Consider the following 22,987-nt stretch of genomic DNA (forward strand, 5'->3'; position numbering starts at 1 on the left):
TTGGGAGTGGGGGAGCTGCCACTGTTTGTATAGTTTTGATAATTTAGGACCAGATTTTGCTCTCAGTGACACCAGTGTAAATCCAGAGTAATTCCACTGAAGTGACAGATTTACACAGATCTAGGTTTAATTTCTGAAATTTGAAGAAACTGACTTTGAATTAAGGTCATCTTTGTTTTTTTATGCACAAGTTCATATGGAATATGCCATATTCCAGTTTTTGAATGACATATAAACCTTTGTGTATTAGAACAACAATTAAACAATAATTAAGTGAATAAACTTCATGTCCTATTGCATAAATAAGTTCTGCATTGTGCCTTTAAAATACCATTGTTTGTAACTCACTAATAAATGGCATTGTCTTTAAGCAATGGCAACACAGAATTTCAAATGAATTAAGTTATTAACTTTCCTAATTAAAAAATATGATGTCTGATTCTGATTTCACTTTAGTTTTGAATTGGTATAAGTCTCCTGGGTTAAACACAGTCACTTTCAGTTCACTCCAGTGTATGTAAAATAAAACTCAGGCCACATTTTAAACACTAGTGATAAACATATAACACCAATAACAGTGCTTAATTTGTGCCCTGGCTTCCCAGAGCTGAGTCCCAGCACCTCTATTCTTGGCAGTTCATAGCCCTGGCACGTCTAGGCTTGCTGCATTAGTTATGAATGTAAAAAAAAAAAAAAAAAAAATTGCTTGAGCCCCAGCACCTAATTGCTTGAGCTCTGGCTCCTCCTTCATTATAAATTAAGCACTGACCAATAACACCTGATAATAGCAATGACAACAGTAAATTGAGTTACTCAAATATAAAGAATAATCATTTGAACTCATTAGATTAATTTCAGTTTTGTCCATTTGAAAAATCCAAAATTTTAAGAAACTTATTTTGTTACTGAATTTCTTGTGATTGCCATTTCAATTAAACACAGAAACTCAAGAGAACCAAAGGAAATGCAGATCTAATCTCTGCCAGAGATTAGCCTGTGATGCTTGGATTGGAATCCAAATGTCCCCACATATCAAGGCTATTCTGACTGAGATATTTGGTTCAGGACACCTAATATCTACCCATGTGACAGGTAGGGTCCACAATGTAGTCTCAAAAGGACAGAAGGCAGAGCTGTTTCCATCTATGTCCCAGAACTGTGGCATGTTTTCCCTAGATGTATACAACAGTATACTCTTTCAAGTGAGATTCAAGACTTTTTTGTTTCCATACTAGCTGTACTTTTTTTAAAGAGTTACATATGTTTGCTTATATGTGTCTTATGCATTTCCTGTACCTTTTCCCTGGTTGCCATCGGGCCATGTTGCTTTTTTCTTGATATTACTGTACTTATTTATTATATCATGTTGGCCCTTTGGGTATGGGGCACCTAACAAATAAATATGTATTAACTAATAAATTCCAATTATTATAATTTAATTTGTGAAGGTACCACCAAAAACCATAAAATAACAGATTCACAGCTGGTAAATTAAATCGGTGGAGCCACCCCAGCAGTTCACACCAGCTGAATATCTGGCCCAAAATTTGTAACAAATTTTAGAGAGCATACATTACTTACCAGTGTGCTGTTCTTGATTCAACTGCCATCTGATGTCATCTGGTGACAAGCACTCAAGCAGTCATGGTGGGTTATTGATAGTGGTGTCATTTCATAAAGGATAACATTAGTGACACAATAATAAGTGACCCTGGTAATCACTGACACTGGTGGTCTGTAGCGTGGGGATGAAAATGTGTATAGGTCAGGAATCTGAAGTAGGGAGCCACATTGCTTGTATTTCTCAGCCATTCTTCATGTTTATTTTTTTATTATATTGACCTTAAATGTTTTGGCTGGCTGCCTGTGTGGCTGCAGAGCTGAAATATAGAGTGACATGACAACAGTTCCTTCAAGGACCTTGAAGATGGGATTTTTCTCTATCATTCCATAGTATCCATTGATACCTATGGAGTTATTCCAGATTTATACCAGTGTAACAAAGAAAATAATTTACTTCTATATAGTTCTATATATATTTTAATTATTAGGCTAGTATTAATATTTTCAGGTTTGCAGATGTGAATAAAATAAAGCAAATACTTATGTTGAACTGGTATTGAAGAATCAAAGATGTGGTGGTAGTGTACTTGCTATCTTCACTGTTCATACCTACAACCTCCTTGCCTTTCATGATCACCAGGTGCACCCTCCCAGCATTCCATGATAACCATTCTTGTCCTATTTACATACCAGTATGAACTTTTAGTAATTCAACTGCTTTAATGGAGCTCTATCAGATTCACACTAGTATTAACTGGCAGCAGAATCCAGCCTATTGCCTGCAAACTTTTGGTGGCAAATGAACATTATACAGCAACTGCAGAATAAACCAGTTCCTAATATCTGTCATCTGACTGAGGCAATTAGTATTTTTTCAGACATGATGCATTTGCTGGGAATATATATCTATGTTGATATAGATATAGATCCACAGCAAATCATCATGACTGAAAAAATACTGATATCTGTATATATTTATATATCTATATTTATCTCTCTCTATATAAAGAGGAGTGTATGACACTTTCAAGTCCAATGAGTTTAAAATGAGATCAGGGATTCTGTTTTGAATCAGCAACATACACATCACATCATCTCTTTGTGATGTTGCTCAGCTCCATTCTTCATATTACTGGCTAGAGGACTGAAATATGCCACATAAAATGACAAATAATCCCAGGAAATTGATATACACAATGCTCATTGAAGTTTTCCAGGATGATCAGCCCTCTGAATCCTTGAATCCCCTGTCTGCTCATGCAAAGGAAACAGGTAGGCAGAGCAGATGGGCAATGTTCAAACCCAAAATATCAAACAAGCTGAACTTTAGGGTTCACTTCTCTCCTCCCACGCCTTCCCTTTGCTTTCTTTCTCTAACTGATCAGGCATAATTTAATATTTCCATCAGTATCTGTAAAATAAGTCTGAATATTTACAGCCCAACTGATTTGCTGCTTCTTCCTGCTGCTATTGGCTTCTTTACTGCAGATGCAGCTCCCACAGCAAACCTATATTCTGAAGGTAAATAAGTACCAAACAATGAACAGTTCTAAATATTCCATTTAAGAATGTCTGGCTTAAAGAAACACATCTATTTTGAAATGCAGGCCCCCTCCTTCCCTAACCCCAGAGCATCTACATCAGGAAGATGCTGGCTGCTTCCATGTGTGACAAAAGAAGAAAATGTCTGTGCGCCAGAACTTCTTTTCCAGGAGACAATGAGAGGAGGATTAGTCTGACCTTGGAAAAGAAAGAACTCTAAGGGCAAGATCCTCTGCTGGGATAAAGTAGTGTAACACCACTGAATTCCATACCAGTTTCTAGAGCACTATGTTCCCTAAGCCCAGTCAAAGAAGTGTGGAGATGGCTAAACTCGTCTTCAGAAAGAAGAACATTCTGAGTTAGATTTGCCATCATTTTTAGCTGAATTTCCAACTGAAATCAGTGGGAAATTCTCCTTAAAAATTGACAGTATGATGTGGGTCACTCAGGCTTCCAGTGCCCACCCTCGAGCATATTAGAAATGAGAGGGAGACAAGATAGGTCTGATGAAGGAAAGAACTAAAGCCCCGGCCCTGCAAACATGCACATGCTTAATTTTACTACTGTGAGTGATGCCATCAGTGAACACAATGGGTGAATTCAATGGGACTACTCGGTAGCAAGTTAAGTATGTTCGTGCTTGCAGGATTGAGGCTTTAGGAATAGCGTTCCCATTGGCGGTTGCATAGAACACTCCGGCTGGATCTGATTCACTGAGGTCTAGGATTCGGGTGGGACATATATGTAAATTCAATGTAATTGTGAAAATATTCGTATAGTAAGTAAATGAAGGCTTCCAAAGTAACTTAAATATTTAGAAAACAAGGCTACAAAGAGTTCACTTGGCCAGCAAAGGGGAGTTGAACATGCTTAAAGAAATGTACTTTATTGCTTTGGTTCTCAATCAGGGATCTGAGGCCCCTATGGGGTCCACGAGCAGGTGTCAGGGGTCCGCCAAAATAAACTAGACAGTAGGGCTGGGGTTAGAGTTTCTGGGGCCCAGGGCAGAAAGCTCAAGCACCGCTGTGCAGGGCTGAAGCCAAAACCTGAGCATCTTAGCTTTGTGGGGCCTTCTGTGACATTGTGCCTGGGCAATTGCCCCCCCAATGCCATTCCTGGCTTTTAATCTACTGGATATGCAGAAAAACAGTTGTTGTGGCATAGGTGGGCTGTGGAGTTTTTATAGCATGTTGGGTGGGCCTCAAAAAGAAAAAAAGGTTCAGAACCCCTGCTATATTGTAAAAGAGTGTTATACTAAGTTTGGAATTGCACAAGTTCCAGAACTTTTTTTATGCACACTGACTGATTTTTAGGTAAATCTGAGTTCAGTCTGAAACCTAAAATCCTCACTAGCATATTTGCCCCATCTGGTGTTTTTACTGTTTTGATGATTTTCTGCTTATGTGGCTTGTTTTTTAGGTCAGTCAAACACACCATTTTCTCTTCCCAGTGGTTAAGAAATTTATGTTGTTGCTTCCAAGAGACTGAAAACCTGGACTAAGACAGATCTTTACTCTACCTGCCATAGATTAGCTGGGTACCACAGAGAGCAAAAGTTGATGGTACTGTACATCTGTGCATTCAACGTTTAGTGGCACTTAGCCACGAGTCTGTTTTCTGCATGACCAACTGACTAATTACCATACTTGGCCTTTTCCAGTCTCTTCAATTAATGCAATGCACAATTGCACAGAGCAGCAGAGTCACCCATACAGAACAGAATCTGGGCCAGAATTAGGCTCTAAGTCCCAAAAGCACCTGTTACAAATACAAAGAATCCAGATGGTCTGGTCTTTGTGGGAAAGTGTCAAGGATTGACTTATCTGTCTTTCTTACTTTTAGTTTAAGGTCATAAACATGATCCTTTAGAAGCAGAAAGCCAAACAAATTCAGAGAAAAAACCCCACCAACTAGGTAGGATTCATGGAGAAAACCCTCAATTTGTTTAGCTAAATCTTTATAGTCCAGTGAAGCTCATTGTTATCACTTTGTAAGTGTTCAAATGGGATCTGCCTATGATTATAAGGGAGGCTTCGCATTATTAGATGGATTTATTTAAACACAAATGTAAATCATAAAACTGTGAATTATTTAGTGATTATAAATTCCAAATTTTATAAATTTAAACTTAAGGCTCCAATAAACTATTTTGTTCTGGTTTTGTTAGAAACACTGGAAAATACATAATATTGCTCTGCTTTAGGTCTGCTTGTTATGATTATCATTTATTTCAAGTTACAACAGTGGTATTATTGAATGTTGATTTCCTTTCCAGTAAAGAACTGCTGCATGCCATTTTGTTTTCTGTAAAAACAGAAAAAAATAAGAAAAACACTTTTGAGATTAGTGCATTCATAATAAATATGATTTTCAGTGATATCATTTCATATTAATTGAGGCTGTGCATCCCTTATTACCTAAATAGCCGCATCAGTTGGAGGAAGCAATACAGGAACTAATGATGTGGAGCCAGCCCCTGGAAGCCATAGGAACACCTCCAGCAACAGATGATAGCAGTGGCACAGACCTATTTGCATCCTGGGAGTATGTACATAAGCCCACCTACAATGAAAGGCCTACACCCTTAACTGAGGGAGGGGGCCAAAGAGACCAGAAAACAACTAATTCCAGGGGAGGAGACAATGGTGGCCTCCCTTTAGCCCTTTATCCTAGTGTTTAGGGTACTCTCACAGGATGTGGGAGACCCCGGTTCAGTTCTATAGAAGGGGCATGGAATATTCTGTTATGGATCTTTTTCAATATCTCCTGTTGAAGATTTTCCACTTTGTATTAAATAGTTGAATAATAATTGGCCCAGCAAAAGAGCGAGAATGACTCTAGAGTGCAGTGGTTAGAGCTCTCACCTGAAAGATGAGGAACACCTGTTCAAATCCCTTCTCCTCATGGTGGAGAGAAGAGAGTTGAATTGGTGCCTCCCACATTCCATGTCAGTTCCCTAACCACTAAGCTGAAGGTTATAAGGGAGGCTGCTGTCTCCCCATTATTGCAGTCTCTTATAGAACATTCCAGGGTAAGTATAAAGGAGGATTTGACATTGAAAGTGGAACACAGCTATCCCTGCACCCTCTCTCAGTTGTATAGCTGGAAGTATCCTATTACTGTATCTTGCCTCAGGATCAATCCTTAGTAAGAGAGTGGGACCCCTTTCTCAAAGAGACACTTGCAATAATGCTTTCTGAAAAATACGCATAACACTCCCAGGAATAAATCAGCAGTTTATTATATTTAAAGCAGATGGAAAGTCCTTGAGTTGGTTCCTACTGTGTCAAATCAACACAACATGTCATGAATATTTTCCTCTACATACTCAAAGTCAATGGGACCAGCATCAGGACAAGTGTATACACAGATCACTGCACACTTTGCAAATAAATCTCCAGATCATATTCAGTCTTCAGGTCTGCTGAATATAGATTTGGCTGTATAACAGTACAATAAGCCTTTAATCTTATTGACTGAGGAGCTTTTATGAAAGATAGGTTAACAATTTTTTAAAATGAGGTTTCAAGTTTTGATAAGATCAAGAATAGGGTTGCCAACTTGCACAAAACCAAATACCCCTGCCCCACCCCTTCTCCTAAGCCCCACCACCACTCACTCCATCACCCCTCCCCTCATCGTTTGCTCTCCCCCACCCTCACTCACTTTCACTAGCTCCGCATGACTCCCTGAAATGGCCAGCATGTCCTGTTCCTAGGCACAGGGGGCTCTGCATGTTGACTGTACCCGCAGGCACCACCCCCATAGCTCTCATTGGTTGCGGTTCCTGGAGCTTCCCTGATTGCCCCTCCGCCTAAGGGATGCAGGGACATGCCGGCGGCTTCCAGGAGCTGCGCAGAGCCAAGGCAGGGAGCCTGCCTTAGTCCACTGCACCGCCGACTGGACTTTTAATAGCCCGGTCAGCGGTGCTGACCAGAGCTGCTAGGGTCCCTTTCCGACCGGGCATTCCGGTGGAAAACCGAACACCCGGCAATCCTAAAAGCTTTATTCAAGAAGCTCATTTAGCCAGCTCCTGTAACCCAAGATCATTCCAGGCAGTATTTTAGTGAAAGCTGATACTGGTTTGATTTGTGAAAGAGTTACTTATTTTCAGGTTGTCTCTCTCTATTTCCTGTACCATGCTGATTGTATGATAAAGAACTAAATCCAGGATAACTGGTTTCAAATACTGGCTCTATTTCTGTATTTCTCTGTGTCCTTGCCCCAGTTATGAGTTCTCTGTTTTATTTTCCTCCACAACCAACTATTGGTAAATAATACTTAGAAAACTTTATACAGCATTATAAAAGTAATAGATGTAAATTCCTGTATCTATTATCTTTTCAATTATCATATTATCAAATTTTTCCCCATGTAACTTTAGAAACACTTAAAGTAGCAACTTCCAGTATTAAAGGAGCACAAATGATCAGTTGTCAATAGTAGACACTGAGTAAAATTTTCAATAGTGCCTAAGAAGCCTAAGTCTTATTGACTTTCAATGAAACGTAGGCACTTAAAAATGTTATTCATTAATATCTACTCCTCCCCCTTTGTTTCCTAATTAAAGGATACTCTACTACAGGGGTTGGCAACGTTCGGCACGCGGCTTGCCAGGGTAAGCACCCTGGCGGACTGGGCCAGTTTATTTACCTGCTGACGCGGCAGGTTCGGCCGATCGCGGCACCCACTGGCCGCGGTTCGCCGTCCCGGGCCAATGGGGGCGGCGAGAAGCGGCGCGGGCGAGCGATGTGCTGGCCGCGGCTTCCCACTGCCCCTATTGGCCTGGGACGGCGAACCGCGGCCAGTGGGGGCCGCGATCGGCCGAACCTGCAGCGTCAGCAGGTAAATAAACTGGCCCGGCCCGCCAGGGTGCTTACCCTGGCGAGCCGCGTGCCGAACGTTGCCGACCCCTGCTCTACTATATATAAACTGTTCTCTTCCTCCTTCCTTAACAATTTCCTAGGTCCTCACAAGTAAGTACTGTGAAGAGCTGACCTTTTATAGGAACTTTCTTCCCAGCATGCCTTTCTGGGACTGGCCCTTTAAATTCAGCAGAGTCAAACAACTGTAGTGTTTGAATGGTCATTTTGTACCTGAGTATTGAATCTTTATGTCTTCTTGCTGGTAAGTACCTGATGTTTTCCCTTTCTTGTTGCTGAGAAGATGATGAATGTTAACAAGTGTGGTGCTGAGTGCACTTATTTAGCTGTCCTAGTAGGTTAGGAGCTGTAGAATCAAATCTCTGGGCAATTAGGAGTATATCATATACAATACTGTGTTAATAGCAAATGTTGTTTAATATAGTGGCTGACTTCTAAAGAAGGTTTGTGAATAACCAGTAAAACAAGATCCTTTCTTGCAATGGAGTCCATAGATTGCAATGTCAATTTCAGATTTATATGGACATAGTATTTAAACTAAAGATGCTGAAGTGTGGTGGGCTGTTAGTATAAGTCATTGTCCTAAAGTGTTGATTTGGGTGTGTTTAAAGACTCAGGAGAAATGCCTGTGGGCTTGTTTGGATAGTTTACGTTTCAGTATATTTGTTATTGTTGAAGGTGGTGTGACTAAGACTATGAAGCCTTATTGGAGTAAGAATAAACACATTCATACTGTGTTTCTTTGTTAGGCCAAGATTCTGCAATGACACTTTGTGTGAGCAAATCCCTGCACCCCGAGGAGCCTTATTAAAATCAATGGGCAGGGTATGGATGAAAGGGTCAGCCTACAACTATGAGGAACATATGACTAAAGCCTGGGTTCTGCAATAAGTTATTTAATAAGATGGCTTATAAACTGTGTGAGTCATAAATGACTGTGTAGTATATTAGTTATACTCCTTAAACATAGGCTGTTTTCACCCTCTTGGTTGGGTTGACGTGCTTTTTCTAGGTGTATTATTTAATTTGCCAAGTTAACTCACTTTCTCTGATATCTTTGGCAGTTTTTGCAGTTGTTTTCCCCAGAGGTGTAACTGAGTCTGTAACTTTGACAGTGTGCTGAGGGGTATCTTTGTTTGCTGTAGAGCTACCTATATGTAGCAACAGAAGCAGGAAGACAACCGTAAGAAAACTGAGTTTTGGAGAGGGAAGCTAGAGTGGCAAATCCTGAGGTGAGATTTGGCTTTGCTGACTTGCAGAGCACATGTACATAACAATTACTTAGCTGCTAATTTGAGCTACTGTGTGTCCTTTGTTCTGTTCGGTTTAGCACGAACAGCAGACTAATACCACAGGATTGTAATAATAGTCCCTAGAATTGGAATTTCTCCATCATGCCCCTGAGGAGCTGTTTAAAATATATTTCTATCAAACCATTATTCTTAAAGGGGACATTATATAAGCAGACTTATTTGTGAAACAGTTTTAGGAAGATTGATATCAATGACTCTACTAAATAGGGTTACATTACAGGCTATAATTCGTAGCTCAGTCATGACAGCCTAAAGTGGAGTAAGCAAGTCAGCTATGTATCTGAGCCATAAGTTATTAAATATATGGAATAAGGCAGTGTATATGCTTTGGTCATTTGTGTCTTGAGCACATCTGTATAACTAGTGGATTACATTTAGAGTAGCTCAGCTGAGGGATCCTGATCAGGATATTCTGTGTTGTAGTGTAATGTGCACCAACCATCAATGGGGATGTATCTCCTTTCTCCAGTTCCTTTTCACAATGTACAACTTCTGCCTGTTCAGAATATTTACACAATGCTCTTATTTATAACGTCTATTGCACTCAGGTTTTGAGACTGGGCACCTTTCTGGGAATACTGTTGTGTGTTGTCATACCTTATTCCTACAGTCTTCCCTTTTTTTGCTACCCATGCACCAAGTTTGCTGTTGCAGCTGCTCAGATTTTTGAATCTCTTTTGACCTTTTTGTTCAACCTCATTACACTGAAATGTCAAACTTCATATTCCCATTGATATTTTCTGGAGGTGGCTGAAATTCTTGACTGTTTTAGACTCCTTCTTCTGCTCTGGAGTTAGTCCTGATTGCATTTGCTTTATCTCCCATGATGTAATTGCTGGTGAAATTGACTTGGGGTAGAATTTTCAAAAGCATCTAAGTGACTTGGTAACCTAAATCTGAATTTCAGAGGTTACATAGACACTTAACATCAAGAGCATGAGACTTGGGCTCCCAAGTGCTTAAATATCTTTTTTTTTTTAAATTGGACATAGGCTCCTAAGTCACTGAGTAATTTTGAAAATTCCTCCCCTTGCTATTCACTCTTATTGAAAAGTTTAAATGCAATATAAAACTGCCAAAAATGGCATATCCATTTTGGCTGTGCTGATTGTCTTTATAAACACTTTTTTCCCCCTTGTTCTTTTATGTCACTTTTCTTTTCATTTGAAAATTTGTGTTTGATTTCTAGATAATCAAAAATAACATTTTTTATTTGTTCTTTAGTTTCTCATTTAAAAAAAAACATGGAAAAAGTTCTGTGGATATTTTTTGAAGACTAGTCCCCACTCAAAAAAATTTCTAAATTTTTCATACTTGCCAACAGTGCTTGTGATTGTTCAACTGTACAGAACATTTAATGAATGAAATATTTAACTTGCGTCAACTTGTGAATTAATAGTTTGCAAAGTTATGATTGTACGTAGGCTACCACTAGGTCCTAGGCAGAAGACAATTAATTATAATCAAATCTGCTAGTTGCATGTGTGTGTGAGGATTTATGGATGTCAGGTTTCGTTTAAACTCTCTCAAAGTTATACTCAAATACATAAGCTTTGATTCACCAGAGCATTACTCCAATTTTACACTGGTGTAACTCCACTGAAAAACTGAGATTTCACAGGCATGTAGACAAGTTGTATACATATTGAATCATAGCAAGTTGAGGGTGGAAAAGGAATGCAGTCCCAGTGAAGGACTACTGCTTACCTTATACAGAATAACCAAGTCTTGCTGCTGCGGACATTATTCCTAGGAGTTATTACAGGGAGGTAACTGAAGTAATTTTGGGCCTGATGCTGACCAGCTACTCAGCATGTTTCAAGAGACAGCAACTAATCTGTACACTTCAGAGGATGGTCTGTGTATGTGGGGGAGAGTTGTACTCCATTTACGTTTCTAGTTTGAAGCTCCAAAAGAATATTATCATCATTGATATCAACACCTCAGACCTCTCACCAAGGACTGTTGGAAAACATTTTGTCATACTCAGTAGGTTTCATGGCTTTTTCTATTCTATGATATACTTTCCAATCAACCTGTCTCCAAAGGCATTACTCTCTCTTTCCTTGGAAACCTAGTATTTTAAGAGGAGATATATTGATGGCATTAATAGCTGGTCCAGAATAGGTTACATCTGATTATCCAAGATTGATTGATAATATTATCTAGATGCCATGAAGTGATTAGACCAAAAATAGATCTATTACCAGTTGAAAATGGTATACACTTTGCTGATATGTCATATTTTTCAGGAAGAATATTAATCACCAGGATGACACCATATATGGCTAATTAGTTATTTTGGGGTCATTTTTCCTCCTTATGTATAACCTACTTAATATAGCCCTGAACATGAAAAATAGGTTATCTAGTAATACATTCATTACCTCTTTTCTTAAGGGAATACTTGAGAATGCATCCCAAAATCTTATAGAAATCTTTAACAGAATATAATTTGTTGAGAGATTATTTAACATACTTAATTTAGGAAGCAGGGCAACAGTAGTCCACAATAAATCTTTATTTTACACAACTTGTTGGGCCTGATTTTTGCTCATTAACAATGGTTTTACACCATTGTAACTTCAATAATTTCAGTGAAGTTATTCTTGATTCTCATCAGCATCAGGTTCTGTAAAATCCAAGAGCTGGAGCTACTGGATTCCTGTGATTCCTGTCTCACTTATATCTGTGTAAATATAAAGGGTTGGCCTTTGCAGATAATAGAGCTGCATCAGTGTAACTGAGGCCAGAATATGGTCCTTAAACATATATCACTGAGAGTGGAATTTGTCCCATTTAAAATATTGTACCTATTTTCACCTCTAGAGACAGTGATGTAAAAATACAGTGGAAAAATTAAAATGGTCCATAAAAACAGTGTGTGATCCTCTATAGGTTTTCAGGTTCTGTTCAATTTGGATATGGACACACAAACTTGAACATATTGCCAAAGCTTATCTAAACCACTTGAGACAGCAAAACAAAATGGCAATCTCATGAACAAAGTCTCCTTTGAGTGGCCGAACAAGGCATAAGCAGAGACGGGGGAAAGCTCAGGATAATATGGTCACTGCCAGATTCTTTTATTTATTTATTTATTTATTTATTTATTTTAAATGAGCAATTGCTGTCATTCCCCTGTCTGCTGGTGTTAATGGTTCTGGCAGCATCAGACAGGAGCTAGGAGTGCATTTAACTACTCTCAAGTCTGCCCAGAAGCTGGCTCTTCAGGAGCTGCTACCCTTGTATCCCTTTCTTCTGTACTTCAAGATAGGGGCAGAGAATTCCCCTCCCCCCTCCCCTGGCTTCCTTTCCCACACACTTTTGGTGGAAGGAAGGAACCCTAACAGGAAAAACAGACACACCTGGTCTGGATGGATAGGATGCATGTGTGGCAGGGAAGTTCTCATCTGTAGTATTTTAGGCTTTTCCTGTGTCTTGCTGATCTCCAGTCCTAGCATCTGGGGACAGGACCCTCTGGCTTAAGCCTTTGATTAAGAACCTGAATCAGGCTTTAGGGTCCAGACCTCCCTTTGCTACTACTTCTCAGAGCATGAAGGTTCATTATACCTTTCCCATGAGATGGTCGGTCTAATAAGTATCTCGAGCTGTGTAAGACCATAAGATCTTAACTTGATTTTTTATATATACACTTAAGCTAATTATAAATAGTACAAAGCCATATCTAGGCTTAATTAGAAAAGAGCTAGATATGGCACAACTGTGTGATCACAGAAAACAAAGGTGTCTCTCGGCTTCAGTTTTTCAATTGCTCAGCCTGCCAGGCATCTTGACAGTTTGTCAAGAATGATTCAGCTCAGCATATGAAGCCCAGCCCATGAATTCCTATCCTCAATGTGTCAGTTCCCCCCTTTTTGTACCCTGGAAAGTATTTGATGTAAGATGCATGACTATACTTATTATCATATCAGCCAGGAAAGCAGCCAAGACATTAGCATCTTCAACAGAAAGTTGCACAGGTGTTTACAGTATTGGTATAGCTCAGTAGCTCTGGCCCCACCCTGTCTGGAAATAAACTATAACATACAATGTGTATCTGCTTTCCTAGTCAAACCATTTCAGTTCTTGTCTTCTACAGCTTAGCATTCCAAATTGTCTTTAAGATTGTGGAGCTATCAACTAATAATGCATATCCTTTATTTTTAGTAATAGCTCTCCCCTCACATCCTGTTGTTCTTCATTCCCTCGCTTAAAAATTCAACAAAGGTCAGTTTCATTCTTTGTAGTGATTTTAGAAGGATTTCACTTTGATTCCATATCTCTCTATAACTTGCAGTCTAACAACTATAAATTCTTGACAGCTGGAGCCCACTCTCGTGCATAGATGTTGTGGATGTCACTAAGTATTCACATACCTACAGAGATCTGGCTAATTTAACAGTATTTTCACACCTAGTACATGCCAAATAGCAAAAATCCTATAATATGGAACTATTCTTGATACATTACAATGTAGATATTACCCAAGCACTAACCAATAATTGAGAATAGATCTTATTGCATAGTGATACTGATATTGAATTAGAGGCTATTTAGATTTATTTGAATGAATAACATTACAAATGTACTGAAAAATGTAGATTATAAGCATAAAGAAAAAGATGGTCTCGCTGCCATTGTTTTCTGAAACAGCACACAACATTCTTTGTAATACTTGTATTTCCTTCTGAACAACTATTTTGCATCAGTACAAAGATAACTATTGTGTAGTTCCGTATATGTAGTGAGCTGATTATTCTTGGCTAGCCTTGTACCACAAATGCCTTATTTTCCAGAAATACAATGAAAAAAATGGAAGTTCTCTGAATAATGATGAAGAGCAGTAATTTCAGGGTTATGTAAATACTGGGGATGCTTTAATGTTTACAAGTTTTTTCCCCCCTTTACATTACCACAGAATACATGAAGTAGGCTTGGATGCTGGAGCATTTAAATCTTACTACCATTACAGCGGTTCACTACACCATTTGTACCCAAGGTTTCCACTTATTTATCTCTGGCCTTTACAGCAGACATAAAATCCTGTTGCAAAATTATGTATACCTGGGAATATGACTCTCATGAAGTGATAGAAATTTCTAAGTTCTAATATTATTTATGCATCACATAACACATTTATTTTACTTTTCTAAGAGAGTAAGTTAGGCATAAGAACTTTGGCCAAGATTTCAAAAGTGACTTTTCAAAAGTGAGTTTAGGTACCTTGATTTTTGGCTACTGAACTTGAGATACCTTAAAAAGGGCAGATATTCAGAGGTTGAATGTTAAAATACTCTACAAAGCATTTTCTTTTAATTATCTCATGTTGGGCACCCAAATCTTGGCCTTTGTTTTCAAGCTCCAGTGAACAAAAAAATCACACAAAAATGCAAGAGTCTAATTCTCATGGTGCTTTGCACCTTGGATATTCATTTACTCCTGTGCAAAGTGCATGTGAATAGTTAGCAGATCAGAATGGTAGAATTTTACAGTCAATGACTATCTAATGTGCCAGCAGTAGAGAATCATGACTTATAAAATGCCATTGAAATAAATGAGAGCTTTGGAGGCTCAGCGCCTCTGAAATTTGGGTCACTTGCGTTTTAGCAGTTACGAAGAGACTCTTTTACAGCACTTAAGTAAATATTTATTATCAGTGACCTGTCATGTGAAGCAAAGTTTATATTGGAGATGGGGAAAAAATGAGGAACAGAGTGATTACTGCAGAGTCTTGGCAATTTCTTGATCTGAATTAAAGTGGAATGAAAAGATATAATGGTTTGAGCAGAATCAAGAATGTGTTGTATTGTAGTTATCTATTTATTTCTTTACTGTCCTTCAGGACTTCACCACAGTAATCATCTAGGATTTGTGCTACAGTGATTCAGATGTTATTTTTATAGATGGGAAGACTGTGTCAAACCTAGGGTTCTACAAAGATGTGAACATTGATATTCAAAGTTATTACAAATATCTTTAAGACCTCAATCCATAATATAGAATTAGCTGATCTACTGTCACATGGAATTTGCAAGTCCTGAAGTGCAGTTTATCAGAGCTCTTGCATTTGTTACCTCCGGTCTGCAGTTAACTTACTTTAGAGCCATTACTGTTGAAGCAGTCTTTGTTACAATATGGCCTTGGTGGCTTTCAGTTTAAGGGGCATGGTCTTCCACTGGTTTGAATCTTGTGTAATCATTTATACCTGTGCAAAGTGGATGTTAAACATCACCGAATCACAACTGGAGTAGTTTACATTCACTTTGCACATGTGTAAATCACTATCCAAAGGTACAAGGCAGTGGAGAATCAGACCCCAAAGGCCACATTCAACCCTGGTACGACTCCATTGAAGTCAATGAAATTATTGTAATGATGAGTTTGCATACTTATCCCTGGAAAAGGACAGTTTTATGAGGTCTAGATTGACTTTGTCTCAGCTCCTATTGATTCTCTCTCAAGTGCATTCACTATGTCTTTCTTAGCTATATGTAGAGAAGATTAAAATCAATCTTTTAAACCTTTGTACTGCTACCTGAAATGCACCTGCCACTAGCAGTTTTGAATGGAACATTTTCTACTAAAGGATATATCTGATTAATTAGTTCATGTTTATCCAGGATTTTGAGAGACGGGGCCAAACTTTGGTTTCACTTATGCAGTTTAATTCCAGAGTAGTTCTTTTGAAAATATCAGTGAGGAAAGGGAAGGCACAAACAGACACATTCACTGGAAGCCAAGCCAGATACAAGGTACATGCAGGGGGGGAGAGGGGGAGAAGGAAGAGGGAGAGAAGAAATTCTCTCCTAGAGCCACCCTGCAGAGGTTACTTCAGTCAAATGGCTCCATAAGTGCTTACGTGCCATGCCTGAGAGTAGGACAGGGAAGGACAGAGGATCCATGCAGCAGCCTTCCCCTAGTTCAGCTCATGCCTCCTTCCCACCTGCTTTCTGAACAATGCAATACAGGGAGCTTGTGTGTAGCTCCCCCTGCCTAGCTCAGTGAAACTGGATTAGGCTTATTGCCAGCCACAGTGGTCTCATGGCTGGATTTTCCCCAAGTGAACTGATTTTAAAAGTTTTATACCTAGTCAGTGTGTCTCTCCCTCTTTCTTGCTCATGCTTGGTAGTACTCAGTCTGATATATTAATACTTATAAATGAGTTTTTTGTACTAATTGAGCAGTATAAAATACTTGATTTCTTTGTGTACCCAATGATATGACTATCTAGCTGAAGAGATTTGATTTTTGTTTATTTTAAGAATAGTGATCTAAGAAAAATGGGATACATAAGAGGGCATACTAAATGCTTATCAATACTTTGTCACTCCCTTCCAGTTCAAAACCTTATATAAAACAGAGTGGAAATTACTAACACACATATCATTGGGAAATAAAAAGAGATCATAGAATCATAGAACTGGAAGGGACCTTGAGAGGTCATCTAGTCCAGTCCCCTGCACTAAAGGCAGGACTAAGTATTATCTAGACCATCCCTGACAGGTGTTTGTCCAACCTGCTCTTAAAAATCCCCAATGTTGGAGATTCCACCACTTCCCTAGGCAATTTATTCCAGTGCTTAACCACTCTGACAGTTAGGAAGTTTTTCCTAATGTCCAACCTAAACTGCCCTTGCTGCAATTTAAGCCCATTGCTTCTTGTCCTATCCTCAGAGATTAAGAAGAACAATTTTTCTCCCTCCTCCTTGTAACAACCTTTTATGTACTTGAAAACTGTTATCATGCCCCCTCTCAGTCTTCTCTTCTCCAGACTCAACAAACCCAATTTTTTCAATTTTCCCTCATAGGTCATGTTTTCCAGACCTTTAGTTATTTTTATTGCTCATCTCTGGCCTTTCTCCAATTTGTCCACATCTTTCCTGCAATGTAGTGCTCAGAACTGGACACAATACTCCAGTTGAGGCCTAATCAGTGCGGAGTAGAACGGAAGACTTACTTCAGGTGTCTTGCTTATAATACTCCTGCTAATACATCCCAGAATGATGTTTGCTTTTTTTGCAACAGCATTACACTGTTGAGTCAGTTAGCTTGTGATCCACTATGACCCCCAGATACCTTTCCACAGTACGCCTTCCTAGGCAGTCATTTCCCATTTTATATGTGTGCAACTGATTAGTCCTTCCTAAGTGGAGTACTTTGCATTTGTCCTTACTGAATTTCATCCTATTTACTTCAGACCATTTCTCCAGTTTGTCCAGATCATTTTAAATTTTAATCCTATCTTCCAAAGCAGTTGCAACCCCTCACAGCGTGGTATTGTTTGCAAACTTTATAAGTGTGCTCTCTATGCCATTATCTAAATCATTGGTGCCACAATGCCAAAATGTTCAGGAAGAAATAAAATCTGAAAAATCTTCTTAAAGAAGAAAAGCAAATGCATAAAATGTAAGTTATTTCTAAATAAATCTGTGAAACACAGTGGAATACAAAGCCAAATTGTATGTACAATTATTTTATATGGGCAGTCGAGCAAGTTTTAAAGGTTTGTTGGCAATTGCTTGTTTAATGAGGCATGGAACTCTGGACACACACAAAAAATGTCCTATAGCTAATCCCCACTTACACTAGTAACTTGAATTGCTTGTATGAAAGTATTTTCATTTATTTACATTTATGCAATCACACCCTAGTGCAAAATCCATTATGTGAAAATGTAGCTCACTGTGACCACAAGCCAGGACTCAGCCAAGAAGACAGCTTATTTCCTGTTAAGGAGTGTAAAGATAATTTGAGAGGAAATATAGGAACTAATACAAAATAACACATGTAAACTAGAAATTAATCTGATTGATCTAAAGCGTATGCAACTGAGTATCTTTACAACATATTCCTATAGCATACCACCATCTCTAGAATATCCTCTGTTACTAGGAAGGACTTTTCTGTCAGCCAGCTGGCTTCTTCCTCCTAGGTCAGTTATTCCTGTCTCCTTCCTCTTTAGCAGTTATTACTGCTGCCACAGCTTTCCACTTTTGTGGCAGATGCCAATGTGTTTTGCCAATGTCCCTCAGGCTACTGGACGCTTTAGGGTGAAAGGGGAACAGAATCCCATCTACCAGGCAGGTTTCTATCAGAAACATGTCTGTTTCCCTACCAACTCACCGGGCAAGCCACTGGAAAAACCTGGGTTTCTATGGCTCAGGCCACATTCCTGCCACATGGACTGTCCCAGAACAGGGGACTGCAGGTCCAAGGTAGTCCTTCAGTGCCAGGGTTTCTATGCTTCCTGCTGTGCAGCTGAGAGCCTGAAAGACCTGAGAGCCCAAAATGTAACCTGATCTTGGCTCTTGACTGAGCAGTAGGGAGTCTTGAAATCCTGGGAATTCCAAAATGAAAATTTGTTGTGATTTCCAGTTCACAAGACAGTCTGAAAAAATGTTTTGTTTTGTTCCAACTTGAAATGAAAACAAATTTCAAAATACTGAAATGTCATCTTGCCATTTTGGCCAGTTCTAGTCATAAGAGTAGCCTGTGGTCTATACATGGATGGATGGATGGTGATTAGGTACATAACTACTTCTGCTAGAATCATTGCTTCAGACTTAAAAATGAGAAGCTTAAGTGGCTGGAGATTCCACTAATCTCTGAAGAGACTCTATACATATTTTAGTCCAAACTTGCACCCTTCTTGGAGTTTGGCTTTATTGGCAACTGAAATTAAAACAAGAAAACCTAAATCTCAGCGCATGATTCCCCTCTCAGCTTGCTTGTCTAACGTTTTCCTCTGCAAAGACTTCTGTCCCAGAAACCATTTTACTCTGCCTAGAGTAACATGCTTATTTCTTGGATGTAGTTAATGAGCTCAACCTGCCACAAAAAAGGTGGGAATTAGCATGCCTAAGCAAGATTCCAGCATCCACTAAGACGTGGATGTGACAGTCGGTACCCCTATATTCACCCATGTTACAGGACTATGATTAATTTTGTACAAAGGATGCCTTGAGGTATCATTTGAAAACTCATATAGTTTGCTGATCACCATTGTCCTTGTAAAATGTGTGGGAATGTAAAATTATAGGCTTCCTCTGTATAGTATCACTAGACATATTTTAAATGTGGGGGGGAGCAGTCACAAACCAGCTCCCCAGAGACAAACACCTCAGCCAGGTGTCAGCAAAATCAAATGGACCATCACCTGGTTAAGTGGCCATTCTTTGGCAGAAAAGAGGATGTGGGTGAAAAATTTACATCTTGACAAATAAAATAGCTGGAAGTTCCTGTCCACACAAACTTTGTCTCCTGAACCTCAGCTGGAGATGATTCTTGAAGAAGAGAAAGAACTATAAGAGGAGAGGGGAGGCACCCCAAAGCATTCCTCCTTTTTCTTTATCCATGGCATCCACAACACCTGAAGAGCAAAGGAAATAGCTTTGGTCTGGGGGAGGGCTCCTGGCTGAAATGAATTCATCCAGTATGACTGCTGTAACATGTGGTGAGAGAGACTTTTGCTTTGAATTCACTTAGATTGTTAAGTTAGGTATGAGTGGCGTTTTATTTTTATTTTCTTGTAACCAATTCTGACGTTTATGCCTCATTACTTGTAGTCACTTAAAATGTATCTCTGTAATTAAAAAAACAACAACTTATTTTATTGTTTTATCTAAACCAATGTGTTTGGATTGAAGTGTCTGGGGAAACTGCATTTGAGACAACAAGATTGGTGCATATCATTTTCTATTAATAAAATGATGGACTTCATATGAGCTGGTATCATCCAGGAGAGGGCTGGGTAGTACAAGATGTACACTTCTGGGAGAAAGTCTGGAACTGGGAATGTGCTGGTGTTGCCCTGCTGTGTAATTCATGAGTGGCCGGCTATTGCACTCATACTATAACTGAGGGTAACTTACATGCTGGAAGCTGTGCTGAGCAGACCAGGAGTGGTAGCTTACACAGTAAAGCAGTGTAAGGAGCACCCCAATTTGGAGAACTGAGGAGACAACTGTTCATTACCTGGGGTAATAGTGGGTCATGAGAAGAATTCACCACCCTATTACGTACAGGGAAAGAGTGAATTAGAGTGGGGAGAATTATTTGGGGGCTAGAATGGTGAGGACAGAATAAGCTAAACTGCCACACCATTTTTTTTAAACCTAGTCAGAAAAAGTGACCCCAGAAAGAGCCTGCAAATACCCAAATTAACAATATTGTTTCTATTAGCTCTGATCAGGTTTTTTCCATGGGAAATTATGACTTTACATCAAATGTTCAAATATAAAATATAAATCCAAAAACTGAAATATTTCATTTTGGAAATACTGCAGTGGTGAATCATAGAATTCTTGTAAGGGGTCTCACACTCTCATTTTCCTTTAAAGGCCAGGGTCCCTAGTCAGACTACATCTCCCATCATGCACCATACTCTCTCTTGGCGAGGGGAGGATGTGGTGCATCCTGAAAGATGTAATCAGCCTGGAAACCTGGCCTACAGAGGAGAATGGGGGCATGAGGCATTGCAGCAGTATTTCCAAATGGAAATAATTTGGTTTTCAGACAAAATATTTTTTATTTTTGGGGTGTTTGGTTTTTTGATTAAAAAAAAAAATCAATGGAAAGCAGCAAACACTTTCTGTAGAAAATAAGTTGAAAGCCCAATTTTCCATCAAAAAAGTCTTAATGGAAAGTTTTCAACCAGACCTAGTTTCTATACATTTCATCTTCATGCTTCCCCTGCTCATCTTTTGGAAACAAGAAAAAAATTAATTCAAAGGGAAAGTTCATATCTGTTTTTAATGGTTTTAAGGAAAAAATATGGCCACTTGGAAAAGCGTATTTTAACAAAGCACAAAATATATTTTATGATATACAGTAAATGCATGAAAGATTAGATTTAAAAATGAGAATATTACTGTGACCGGGGTGCCTACATGAGCCACCTGAGAATCCCACACTCAGGCCAGATGGCAAGAAATAGGGCAGAAAATCCCCCAAATTATTGGTTTATTCTATAATTAGATGCACTAAGCTAGTAACAAAATAGCTTCTGTAATACCACACTGGTTAACAAGAAGCCAAATACAGTCCCCTTTAATCATATCAGCCCTTGGCTCCCATCTAGACAGCCAAGTGAGCAGTTACTGATTCACCATATGTGAGGTTCACAAATCCCAAAAGACTGGACAATTATCCCCAGGACATTATGAGTCTCAGATATTACCAAATAATCATGCTGATGCCAATCCTTTAGTAACTAAAAACTAAAGGTTTAATAATAAAAGGAAAAAAGAAAGAAGAGTTGCAAATGGTTAAAGGATCAGTATACATACAAATACGTATAAGGTCCTTAGGTCAGTTTCATAGCAGAGATGGTGAGGCTGCAGATTTGTAAATGTCTTTCTGGAATCAATTTAAAGGGGTATAGTCCAATAGGCAGGCCACATGTAGGGGCTGTTTAAGTCCTTCCATGCATTTCCCATGGTATTCCAAATATTCATTTGGAAGATCTCCATCTTACAACTTATACTTTCCCTTTTTAACGTTTAAAGTTTAAGCAGACTAGAAATGAAAGGATCCACTACCTGGGTTTGATGAAAGCAAGCCAACAGTTTGTGATCTCTATTCAATGGGTCCTTTCTCAGACAATCCCTTTAGCCAAGATAGTTCACAGGTGGCTTACTATGTGGAATTGCAGGTTTCAAAGAGAGTTGAGGACAATAATGTTATTGCACCACAAGTCCCATCTAAATGTTAATATTCCCTTTTGATCTGAGTCAATAGACTACAATAATGAAGCATAATAAGACATGAGCAGGATTTAGCATCTAGAAGCTAACTGAATCCCATCATTAGATTTCTAATAGGATGCTGGTAAACAGACACATTTGCACTTACTCTTTGATTCTCTAAAAATACAGGCAAACGGGTTAAAGATTCTACTCTACTTAACATTGCTTTGATAGCTATCTACAAGGAATGGACCAGTTTACCATTGCAATTTGATATGTTCTTAAGGGTTGCTTACAGGTCACTCAGCTTGCTCATTGTTAACCTTCACCGGCCCAGCATTACAATTACTGAAAGTGAAAGATATGAAACATGTAAATGGTACTATTTATACACAGATTTTTCAGACTACATATGAAAAAATGTTCATGATCTGGTGGTAATTTCCAAAGCCTTGTCTACACTTAGGGTACGTCTACACTACCTGCCGGATCGGCTGGTAGCGATCGATCTATCGGGGATCAATTTATCGCGTGTAGTGTAGATGCGATAAATCGATCCCCGATCGCTGTCCCGTCGACTGCTGAACTCCAGCTCGGTGAGAGGCAGAAGCAAAGTCGACGGGGGAGCGGCGGCCGTTGATCCCACACCACAAGGACACGAAGTAAGTGATTCTAAGTCGATCTAAGATAGCGTAGCTGAAGTCGACGTATCTTGTAGCTGAAGTTGCGTATCTTAGATCAATCCCCCCGCCCCAGTGTAGACCAGGCCTTAAAAGCTACACCGACAAATCCTCCTAGAATAGATATAGGACAGGGATCGGCAACCTTTGGCATGTTTCCCATCAGGGAAATCCGCTGGCGGGCCGAGACGGTTTGTTTACCTGCATCGTCCACAGGTTCGGCCAAACACAGCTCCCACTGGCCGGGGTTCACTGTTCCAGGTCAATGGGGGCTGTGGGAAGAGGTGGCCAGCACATCCCTCAGCACACGTGGCTTCC

Source organism: Emys orbicularis, chromosome 1 (genome assembly GCF_028017835.1).
Source record: "Emys orbicularis isolate rEmyOrb1 chromosome 1, rEmyOrb1.hap1, whole genome shotgun sequence".
Taxonomy (NCBI): Eukaryota; Metazoa; Chordata; order Testudines; family Emydidae; genus Emys; species Emys orbicularis.